General features: G+C 47.5%; 1 pseudogene; it reads right to left on the bottom strand.

The window, feature by feature from the left end:
* Nucleotides 1-529: 529 nt before the first annotated feature.
* The window catches only part of LOC112078752 (plexin-A4-like), a 17,327-nt pseudogene continuing 5,178 nt past the window's right edge, over nt 530-12,678 (bottom strand).

Raw genomic sequence — 12,678 nt, forward strand, 5'->3', positions numbered from 1 at the left:
CTGGGTGCAGGTGTGTTCTCCCTGGGTGACAGTGTGGTGTTCTCCCTGGGTGAAGTGTGTGGTTCTCCCCTGGGTGACAGTGTGTGTTCTCCCCTGGGTGACAGAGTGTGTTCTCCTGGGTAGACAGTGTGGTGTTCTCCCCTGGGTGACAGGTGTGTTCTCCCTCGGGTGACAGTGTGTGTTCTCCCTGGGTGCAGTGTGTGTTTCCCCTGGGTGAAGTGTGTGTTCTCCCTGGGTGACAGTAGTGTGTTCTCCCTGGGTGTGACAGTGTGTGTTCTCCCTGGGTGACAGAGTGTGTTCTCCTGGGTGAGAGTTGGTTTCTCCCCTGGGTGACAAGTGTTCTTCTCCCTGGGTGACAGAGTGTGTTCTCCCCTGGGTGACAGTGTGTGTTCTCACCCTGGGTGAAAGAAGTGTGTTTCCCCCCTGGGTGAAGGTGTGTTTCCCATCGGGTGAACGTGTGTGTCTCTCCACTGGGGTGACAGAGTGTGTTCTCCCCTGGGTGACAGTGTGTGTGAGCATGTGTGTGTGTGTGTTCTCACCTGTGTGGTCATGTGTGTGTAATAATTGCTGGTGTAGTGTGTATAGTATGTGCATGTGTGTGTGTGTCACTTGTGTGATTCACTTGGTGGGTACTGGTGGTGGTGGTGTGTGTGTGTGTGTGTGTATCTGCATTCTCACCTGGGTGATGCGTGGGTGTGTACACTTGCTGTTGAGTCCATTGCGCTCCAGCCACTGGCTCTCAGGGTGGGGACAGTGCTGCTTGAGGGTGCAGCGGTTCTCCCCCTTACACCACACACAGCCAAACAGGGGGTCAGCCTTCAGACACAGGCCACAGCTACCCCTCTGGGCATCACACTTGTACAGATGAACTGATGGGGGAAGGGGGGGAAGGGGGGGAGGAGGGGAGGGGAGTCACAGGGAGAGATCAGGTTAACAACACATCACACACATATACTTGATTTCAATCAATCAATCAATCACATGCATTTATAAAGCCATTTGTACATCAGAAATTGTAACAAAGTGCTTTACACCCAGCCTAGATTTAAAATGATAGCCGTCATGATGTATATTGGTAAATGTGGGTGAGAACTGTTCAGAACCGGTATACCAATCACAGTCAGCATTTTAGTATTTCCAGAACATGGACAGTATTTGAATCATATTGTGGGAAGCATCATTTGTTTATACTGTATCTCTGTACCTTGTTCTCTGTCTCAATCCTTCTCTCTTGCTTCTGTCTCACTCCCTCTCCCTCTCCCCCATCTCTTTCTCTATCTCCCTCCCCCTTTCCCCCTCCCTCTCTCTCTCTCTCTCTCGGTCTCGCTCTCGCTCTCGCTCTCGCTCTCGCTCTCTCTCTCTCTCTCTTTTCCTCTCTCTCTCTCTTTTCCTCTCTCTCGCTCTCTCGCTCTCTCCTTCTCTCTCTCATTTAGCTGCTGCGACCAGAAGCTTCTTGCCTCTGCTCATCCACTAGTTTAACATTTCATCTCCATGGAAACCAGACAGGTTTTTAATTGCCATTAGATGCTTGTGTGATTTGTCCATCAAATGATGCCTCCAGAGTAGCCTTCTCCCCGGGTAGCTAATGGGAGAGAAGGAGGAGGAATTCATCTTTATCTCTCACTGTCTCTCTTTCTATTTATCTCCCTCTCTCTCCCTGTCTCTCCCTGTCTCTCCCTGTCTCTCCCTCTCTCTCCCTCTCTCTCTCCCTGTCTCTCCATGGACACAAAATGTTTCTATACATCCATTCAAATGTGAACACAAATGTGAGCGCAAATAAATCTAATTGCAAAGCCAGCGAGGTGCAGTTAATCGTTGTCATTAGTGATTCTATTTGTACTGTATGGGTTTAAACCAACTAGTACCATCATGCATGGTTTAGTCCTTGTACATATATAATATACAGTTGTAGTCGGAAGTTTACATACACCTTAGACAAATACATTTAAACTCAGTTTTTCACAATTCCTGACATTTAATCCTAGTAAAAATTCCCTCTTAGATCAGTTAGGATCACCACTTTATTTGTGTCACGACTTCCACCGAAGGTAGTTCCTCTCCCTGTTCGCTCGGCGGTCGGCGTCGCCGGTCTACTAGCCATCACCGATCCCTTTTTCCTTTTCTGTTTGTTTTGTCTTTGGTTATTTCACAACTGGTTTCAATTGACTTCATTTCTGTGTGTATATATTTACGCTGTTGCCTGCCTAGGTTTGTGCGGGATTATTTATTGTGATGTTGCCTGCCTAGGGTTGTGTGGGATTATTTATTGTGATGTTGCCTGCCTAGGGTTGTGCTGGGATTATTTTATTGTGATGTTGCCTGCCTAGGGTTGTGTGGGATTATTTATTGTGATGTTGCCTGCCTAGGGTTGTGTGGGATTATTTATTGTGATGTGCCTGCCTAGGTTGTTGTGGATTATTTATTGTGATGTTGCCTGCCTAGGGTTGTGTGGGATTATTTATTGTGATGTTGCCTGCCTAGGGTTGTGTGGGATTATTTATTGTGATGTTGCCTGCCTAGGGTTGTGTGGGATTATTTATTGTGATGTTGCCTGCCTAGGGTTGTGTGGGATTATTTATTGTGATGTTGCCTGCCTAGGGTTGTGTGGGATTTTTATTGTGATGTTGCCTGCCTAGGGTTGTGGGGGTTATTTATTGTGATGTTGCCTGCCTAGGGTTGTGTGGGTTATTTATTGTGATGTTGCTCGGTTAGGTTGTGCCCATTTTTGTTTCACGCATTTAACTGAGTTTGTATAATTAAGAGCTTTGTTTGGTCCTCCTTTCGTGAGTAACGGGTTTATCTGTTGTCGAGGGCGTTTGATTTTTGTATTGTGCTTTACCTGTATTTGGTGGACTTGCCCATTAAAATTACGCATCTCGGACATCTCTGCTCTCCTGCGCCTGACTCCTTCACCTACCTCCTAACGCAATACTTGTCACAATTTGAAGAATGTGAAAATGTCAGAATAATAGTAGAGAGAATTATTTATTTGTATTTCTTTCATCACATTCCAGTGGGTCAGAAGTTTACAAAAACTCAGTTTAACTTGGGTCAAACGTTTCAGTTTAACTTGGGTCAAACGTTTCAGAGTAGCACAAGCTTCCTACAATAAGTTGGGTGAATTTTTGGCCCATTCCTCCTGACAGAGCAGGTGTAACTGAATCAGGTTTGTTGCCTCCTTGCTCGCACAGGCCTTTCAGTTCTTGGCACAAATTTCTATAGGATTGAGGTCAGGGCTTTGTGATGGCTACTCCAATACCTTGACTTTGTTGTCCTTAAGCCATTTTGCCAACTTTGGAGTATGTTGAGTTCATTGTCCATTTGGAAGACCCATTTGCGACCATGCTTAAACTTCCAGACGATGTCTTGAGATGTTACTTCAATATATCCACATAATTTTCCTTCCTCATGAAGCCATCTATTTTGTAAAGGCACCAGTCCCTCCTGAGAAAAGGACCCCCACAACATGATGCTGCCACCCCCCGTGCTTCACGGTTGGGATGCTGTTCTTCGGCTTGCAAGCCCCCCCTTTTTCCTCCAAACATAACGATGGTCATTATGGCCAAACAGTTCTATTTTTGTTTCATCAGACCAGAGGACATTGCTCCAAAAGTACCATCTATTTTCCCATGTGCAGTTGCAAACCGTAGTCTGGCTTTTTATGACGGTGTTGAAGCAGTGGCTTCTTCCTTTCTGAGCGGCCATTCAGGGTATGTTGATATAGGACTCGTTTTACTGTGGATATAGATACTTTTGTGCCTGTTTCCTCCAGCATCTTCACAAGGTCCTTTGCTGTTGTTCTGGGATTGATTTGCACTTTTCACACCAAAGTACGTTCATCTCTAGGAGACAGAGCGCGTCTCCTTCCTGAGTGGTATGACGGCTGCATGGTCCCATGGTGTTATACTTGCGTACTATTGTTTGTACAGATCCACGTGGTACCTTCAGGCGTTTGGAAATTGCTCCCAAGGATGAACCAGACTTGTGGAGGTCTACCATTTTTTTCTGAGGTCTTGGCTAATTTCTTTTGATTTTCCAATGATGTCAAGCAAAGAGGCACTGAATTTGAAGGTAGGCCTTGCAAACACATCCACAGGTACACCTCCAATTGACTCAAATTATGTACATTAGCCTATCAGAAGCTTCTAAAGCAATGACATACTTTCTGGAATTTTCCAAGCTGTTTGAAGACACAGTAAACTTAGTGTATGTTAGTGATTGTGATTACAGTAGAATTATAGTGAAAATAATTGTCTGTAAACATTGTTGTAAAAATTACTTGTGTCATGCACAAAGTAGATGTCCTACCCGACTTGCCAAAACTATAGTTTGTTAACAAGAAACTTGTGGAGTGGTTGAAAAACGAGTTTTAATGACTCCAACCTAAGTGTATGTAAACTTCCGACTTCAACTGTATATCTCTATTTTTTTTATCGCTTTGGTATTATTTTCACAAGTATGTGTTCAAATTTCACAACTCTTAGTACAAAACTCAAAACAGATCATCAAAAAGGCTGTTTGTTCAAAAACGTAAAGTACATTTTCATTTGAATAAGTACAACACACAAAATCAGTAACTTTTTCACCAACCTAAACAGTTAGAAATAGCTTTCATAGAAAGTAATTGCCGTTGACAATGCAATGCTCATTATACCTTTCATTTGATTATCTTCTCATTATTTGTTTAAATACATTGACCATCACTTAATCCAGTGTTTAATGGTAATCACTTAACCGTTTGGTAAACCTATAGATTAAACTGGTTCATCTACTCTATATTGATTTTGAAAACAACAGGAAAAAAATGTGTTTGTAAAGTATAAACATCTAAAATACATGATCATACATGATAACCATACATTATGACTAGACATTATTTCTAATTGATTCCACATAGTGATAACCACAATTGGTCACCATATAATAGGGTGTGTGTCAACCTTAATATTTCTTTCAACATGGAGCAGATAGACAGCAAGGGAGAAGAAGAAATCAAAGAGCTCGTGGACAAGGGCCCGTCACAGAGGATTGGGCCTCATCAAAGAGGTCAAAGAGGTGGACATCAGAGAGAGGGAGGCAGACGCAGGGAAGTGTTGTGACTAATGAAGTCGGACGACCGTTGTTGGTCATGTGGTAAACAGATGTCTTACCATGGCAGAGGTTGACAGCTTAGTTCACCCCCAACCTGAAAAGATCAACTGTCAATTCTATCATGAGAACATTTTACCAAGAAAAGAGGTAAGTCTGCAGGATATGGCACTATGCCTTACATTTACAGTCAATTACATATTGCAATGCATGTCAATTCACAACACATGTTCCAGTATTGTTCCAGTATGATCTATTGACAGTAAACTCTGTTCTACTGTCAGACAGAAGACCCCATGGTGGTGGCCYTGTGCTGARRAACTAGCAGTAGTGGGCCGTGGTGGAAATGGTGAGGACCAGGAACTATATATGGCTGTTCGAAAATYAAGCAGGCCATTGAGGAGAACGATGACACCTTTGCCAATGTGGCATCCATCAGCCTACCAATAATCATTCGCCTTTTGAAGAGGCTCCAGGTATCTATGAAACACATTMACCTGGTGCCTTTGGAGAGAAACAACGACCGGGTGAAACAACTGCYGGSRGAGTATGTTCAGGTACAGCAKRATATACTGTATTACTGTTACTATTAATGTACATGCTACTTCACAATATCATATTGGAACTATAAAAARACTATAKAAATAACTAACCCAAATATATGTTTAGAGGGTGATGGTGCTTAATGCTGCTGTGAACCATCACAAGTATATCTTTGTTGATGAAGCGGGCTTCAACCTGGCCAAAGCTTGGCGCCATGGGCGGCACCTCATCGGCCAACGGGCGACCGTCCAAGTGCCTGGACAACGTGGGGGAAACAGCTCCATGTGCGCAGCTATCTCTGAAGATGGTGTGGAGGACGTAGGCAGTTACTAGGATCCTACCACGCTGCACACCTCAGCTCTCTCTGAAGATGGTGTGGAGGACGTAGGCAGTTACTAGGATCCTACCACGCTGCACACCTCAGCTATCTCTGAAGATGGTGTGGAGGACGTAGGCAAAAAGAGAGAATGCTGGCACACCTCAGCTATCTTCTGAAAGATAGTGTGGAGGACGTAGGCAGTTACTAGGATCTACCACGCTGCACCACCTCAAGCTATCTCTGAAGATGTGTGGAGGACGTAGGCAGTTACTGGATCCTCACACGCTGCACACCTACAGCTATCTCTAAGATTGGTGTGGAGGACGTAGGCAGTTACCTAGGTCCTACCCGCGGACACACCTCAGCATCTCTGAAGATGGTGTGGTAGGACGTAGGCAGTACTAGGATCCTACCACGCTGCACACCTCAGCTATCTCTGAAAGATGGTGTGGAGGACGTAGGCAGTTACTAGGATCCTACACGCTGCACACACAGCTATCTCTGAAGATGGTGTGGTAGGACGTTAGGCAGTTTACTAGATCCTAAACCGACGCTGCACACCTCGAGCTATCTCTTGAGCATGGTGGTGGTAGGACGTAAGGCAGTTACCTAGGATCCCTACAACGCTGCACACCTCAGCTATCTCTGAAGATGGTGTTGGAGGAAGTAGGCAGTTACTAGATCCTAACCACGCTGCACACCTCAGCTATCTCTGGAAGATGGTGTGAGGACGGTAGGCAGTTACTAGGATCCTACCAACGCGGCACACCTCAGCTATCTCTGAAGATGGTGTGGTAGGACGTAGGCATTACTAGATCTCTACCACGCTGCACACCTCAGCTATCTCTGAAGCTGGTGTGGAGGACGTAGCAGTTTACTAGGATCCTACACGCTGGCACACCTCAGCCTATCTCTGAAGATGGTGTGGTAGGACGTGGCAGTTAACTGGATCCTACCACCGCTGCACACTCAGCTATCTCTGAAGATGGTGTGGAGGACGTAGGCAGTTACTAGATCTACCAAACGCTGCACCACCTCACTATCTCTGAAGTGGGTGTGGAGGACGTAGGCAGTTCTAGGCTCCCTACCACGCTGCACACCTCAGCTATCTCTTGAAGATGGATTTGGAGGACGTAGGGAGTTCTAGGATCTCTACCCACGCTGCACACACTCAAGCTCTCGTCTGAAGATGGTGTGGAGGACGATAGGCAGTTATAGGGATCACTACGCGTGCACATCAGCTATACATCTGAAGATGGGGTGGGAGGAGATAGGCCAGTTACTAGGATCCTAGCACGCTGCACACCTCGGCTATCTCTGAAGATGGGTGTGGAGGACGTAGGCAGTTACTAGGATCTACCAACGGCGGCAAGACCTCAGCGTATCTCTGAAGATAGGTGTGGAGGACTAGCAGTTATAGGATCCTCAACCACGCGGACACATCTAGCTATCTCTGAAGATGGTGTGGAGGAGTAGGCAGTTGATTAAGGATCCTAACCCCGCTGGCACACCGTTCAACTCATCTCTGAAGATGGTCGGCTCGGAGGAGTTAGGAAGTTACTCGGATCCTACCACGCTAGAACACCTCAGCTCTTCTGAAGCTGGTGTGGAGGACGTAGGCAGTTACTAGGATCCTACCCACGCTGCAACACCTCAGCTACTTCGAAGATGGTGTGGTAGGACGTAGGCAGTTACTAGGATCTACCCGCGAACAGCTACTCTGAGAGGCGGAAGACGTAGGCTTCAGGACTAAGGCACTCCTATCCTGAAGATGGTGTGGTAGGGACCGTGGCAGTTACTAGGATCTACCAAGCGTGCACATCCTAGCTATTCTTCTGAAGATGCGTGTGTAGGACGTAGGACAGTTACTAGGAGATCACCTAGATGATCACCTCGAGCTTCGCTCTGAGATTGATAGTGATAGGACGTAGGCAGTTACTGGATCCTAAATCTCGGCGGCACCACCTCAGCTATCATTATAGATAGGGGGTAGGACGTAGCATATTACTCAGGTCTACGCACGATGCACACCTCCGCTATCTCTGAAGATGGTAGTGGTTAGGACGTAAGGCAGTTATAGATCCCTAGTCCACCGAGCTGCCCCTCAAGTAATGCTCGAAAGATGTGGTGTAGGAGAGTAAGGAGTTCTAGGGATCCTAACCCACCACGCTGCAGCACCTCAGCTGATCTCTGAAGACTGGTGTGGGGACGCTAGGCAGTTACTAGGATCCTACCAACGCTGCACACCTCAGTATCTCCTGCAGATGGTGGGTAGGACGTAGCAGTTACTTAGGATCCCTACCACGCTGCCACACCTCAGCTATCTCTGAAGATGGTGTGGTAGGACGTAGGCAGTTACTAGGATTCCTACCACGCTGCCACCCTCAGGCTATCTCTCTGACGATGGTGTGGTAAAGGACGTAGGCAGTTATGGATCCTACCACGCTGCCACACCTGAGCTATCTTCTGAAGATGGTGTGGAGACGTAGGCAAGTTAGCTAGGATCCTACCCACGCTGCACACCTCAGGCTATCTCTGAAGATGGTGTGGTAAGGGTACGTAGGCCAGTTACTAGGATCCTACACGCTGCACACCTCAGCTATCTCTGAAGATGGTGTGTAGGACGTAGGCAGTTACTAGGATCCTACCCACGCTGCCACACCTCAAGTATCTTCTTGAAGATGTGTGGTAGGACGTAGCAGTTACTAAGATCCTACCACGCTGCAGCAACCTCAGCTATCCTCTGAAAGATGGTGTGGTACGGACGTAGGCAGTTACGTAGGAATCCTACCACGCTGCACACCTCAGCTATTCTCTGAAGAGGTGTGATAGGACGTAGGCAGTTCTAGGACCTACCACGCTGCACACCTCAGCTATCTCTGGAAAGAATGGTGTGAGGACGGTAGGCTAGTTACTAGGAATCCTCCACGCCTGCACCCAGCTATCTCTGAAGATGGTGTGGTAGGACGTAGGGCAGTTACTAGGAATCCTACCCACGCTGCACACCTCCAGCTACTGCTGAAGATGGTGTGAGGACGTAGGCAGTTAACTAGGATCCTACCACGCGCACACCTCAGCTCATCCTCTGAAGATGGGTGTGGGTAGCCGTAGGCAGTTATAGGATCCTAACGCTGCATCACCTCAGCTATCTCTGAAGATGGTGGTGGTAGGAACGTAGGCAGTTACTAGGATCCTACACGCTGCACACCTCAGCTATCTCTAAGATGGTGTGGTAGGACGTGGCAGTTACTAGGATCCTACCCACGCTTGCACACCTTCAGGCTATCTCTGAAGATGGTGTGGTAAGGACGTAGGCAGTTACTAGGATCCCTACCACGCTGCAACCTCAGCTATCTCTGAAGTGGTGGGAGGACGTAGGCAGTTACTAGGGATCCCTAACCACCTGCAACACCTCAGCTATCTCTGAAGATGGTGTGGTAGGACGTAGGCAGTTACTAGACCTACACGCGCAGCACCTCAGCTTATCCTCTGAAGATGGTGTGGTAGGACGAGGCAGTTACTAGGACCTACCACGCTGCACACGCGTCAGCTATCTCTGAAGATGGGTGGAGGAGTTAGGCATTGTTAACTAGGATCCTACCCACGCTGCACACCTCAGCTTATCTCTGAAGATGGTGTGGAAGGACTAGGCAGTTACTAGGAATCCTACCACGCTGCACACCTCAGCTATCTGCTGAAGATGGTGTGGTAGGACGTAGGATTACAGGATCCCTACCACGCTGGCACACCTCACTACTCTGAAGAATGGTGTGGAGGACGTTAGGCAGTTACTAGGATCCTACCACGCGCACACCTCAGCTATCTCTGAAGATGGTGTGGTAGGACGTAGGCGTTACTAGGAATCCTACCACCGCCTGCAACCTCAGCTATCTCTGAAGATGGTGTGGAGGACGTAGGCAGTTATAGGATCCTACCTCGCGGCACACCTCAGCTATCTCTGAAAGATGGGTGTGGTAAGGACGTAGGCAGTTACTAAGGATCCTACCACGCGGGGCACACCTCAGCTATCTCTGAAGATGGTGTGGTAAGGGACGTAGCAGTTACCTAGGATCCTACCACGCTGCACACCTCAGCTATCTCTGAAGATGGTGGTGGTAGGACGTAGGCAGTTTACAGATTCCTACCACGCTGCAACACCTCAAGCTATCTCTGAAGATGGTGTGGTAGGAACGTAGGCATTTACTAGGATCCCTAACCAACGCTGCAAACACCTCATTGGTGTTTTCTTCAATGAAATTGAAGGGGTCACCTATGTCATTGTGTGGGACAATGTCAGGTCCAAACAAGCAAGAGGTGGTTAGGCAAGGTTTCGGCCATCCTCGATTCGGTGACCCTATACCAGCACCCCCAATGCTCTCCTTTCAACCCTAATGAGGATATTTAGTTCCGCAATGGAGGTGGGCGATCAACCTCCCCATAAGCATGGCCACCCTCCTTCTGCCATGATGAGGCATGCAACAATACCATCAACGGAGACCCAATGCTCAGGACTTGGAAGTCACCAGCCCAAACAGGTATTTCCCGCGGTGCATGAAACATGAGGACATTCACTGTGATCGTGGATGAGAATTTATGGCCAATGCTCAAAAGGGAAAGGGAACAAGACAGGCCTTGAATGCAAATTATTGCGTGCTAATACATTATGTTTAATTTTCATTATTTAATTGTTTCATTTAATGTCTCTAATGTTGATTACAGAACAGTAACCATCCTGCAATTATATCCCCCAAGAATAACATGGTTTTTTGGCATGAATGATTGTAGCAATGCAATGAACTGATTAAAAACCACAACGTTCTTCAACATCTACACATTTGAATGAACACGTATATGTTGGTTGTGTGGTGAGATGTTTACAATCCAAATGAAACGTGGCACCCCATGGAACAGGTTTTTGAATGAAACGACTCGGTCTGCCTTAACACCGTGACAGTTTAATGTTTTGTACTAAGAGTTCCTGTGAAAATAGAACCAAAGGTGAACTAACAACAAGACCTTCATTAACATATACATCAAGATAGATAGGATAGAATAGATAGATAGTCACTGTTAGTATAGCATTTGAGTAATTCTCTTTTAGTGTATGCGAATGTGGTCCTGTGGTAATATGCTGGCACGGCGGAGGAGACAAACTCGAACAGAGGGTGTGAAGCTAACAAGCCAACACAGAGAAGGGTGTACCGCTAACCACAGCACCAACAGGAGAAACGGTGGTGAACGAGCTCAAACAAGCCACAAGAGGAAAGGTGTGACGCTAACAAGCACCACAGAGAAAGGCGTTGAAGCTAACACCCACACCGAGCAAGGTAGGTGAAGCTAAACCAGCACCAGAGGAAGTGGTGTGCACGCTAACAACACCACAGAGAAAAGGTGTGAAGCTAACAAGCACCACAGAGAAAGGTTCGAAGCTAACAGCACCACAGAGGAAGGTGTGACGCTAACACGCACCAACGAGGAAGGTGTGAACGCTTAACAAGCACCACAGAGGAAGGTGTGACGCTAACAAGCTACCACAGAGGAGGTGTAGCTAAAAAGGCACCACAGAGGAGTGTGAGCGCTAACAAGCACCACAGAGGAAGGTGTGACGCAAAAGCACCAGAGAAGGTGTGAAGCTAACAAGCCCACAGAGAAAGCGTGATGCTAACAGCACCACAGAGGAAGGTGGTGAAGCTAAACAAGCACCACAGAGGAAGGTGTGGACGCTAACAAGCACCACAGAGAAAGGTGTGAAGCTAACAAGCACCACAGAGGAAGGTGTGAAGCTAACAAGCACCACAAAGAGGAAGGCGTGATGCTAACAAGCACCACAGAGGAAGGTGTGAAGCTAACAAGCACCACAAGAGGAAGATGTAAAGCTAACAAGCACCACAGAGGAAGGTGTGAAGCTAACAAGCACCACAAGAGGAAGTTGTGAAGCTAACAAGCACCACAGAGGAAGTTGTGAAGCTAACAAGCACCACAGAGGAAGTTGTGAAGCTAACAAGCACCACAGAGAAAGGGAGACGAGAGAGAGAGGGGAGAGAGAGAGAGAGAGGGAAAGAGAGAGGGAGGGAGAGAGAGAGGGAGAAAGAGATGTCGACTGGAGAGATGGAAAAAGGAAAGAGGACGTGGCGAGACGAGCGGTGTGAAGCATAACGAGGTGAACAGAAGGAGGAAAAGGGAGGGAAGAGAGAGAGCAAAGGGAAATTAGGTGTGAGAGATGGAGAATAAGGGAAGAAAGAGGGAGATGAGAGAAGAGGCAAAGTTATAACCAGACGCTGCCGCCACCGCAGCAAAGTAATGCCACTTCTGTGTCTGTGCCGGTGTCAGGGGATGGATACCGCCGCAACTGCCCGCCTGTTGCCATGGAGACCGGCTACACAGGCAACGGCGGTGATCGGGTGGGGTGTGTGTGGATGTGTGTGTGTGGGTGTGAGGGGGGCGTCCTGACCTTTATTGTCGGCGGGGTTGTCGATGCTGAAGTCTCCGTTCCAGATGACCGTCAGGTCCACAGGGAGGCTGCTCATCTCCATCCCATCATATGAGTACTGTTGTCGCCATGGGACCCAGAGAGGGGGAGATAGGGGGGTGAGATGGAGAGAAGGAGAGAGAGAGAGACGATGAGAGAGAGAAAGAGAGAGAGAGAACGAGGAGAGAGAGAACGAGGAGCGAGAGTAAAGGGGAGAGAGAGAGAGAGCACCAGAGAGGAGAGAGAGAGAGGGGGGTAG

Source organism: Salvelinus sp. IW2-2015, unplaced genomic scaffold (genome assembly GCF_002910315.2).
Source record: "Salvelinus sp. IW2-2015 unplaced genomic scaffold, ASM291031v2 Un_scaffold6190, whole genome shotgun sequence".
Taxonomy (NCBI): domain Eukaryota; kingdom Metazoa; phylum Chordata; class Actinopteri; order Salmoniformes; family Salmonidae; genus Salvelinus; species Salvelinus sp. IW2-2015.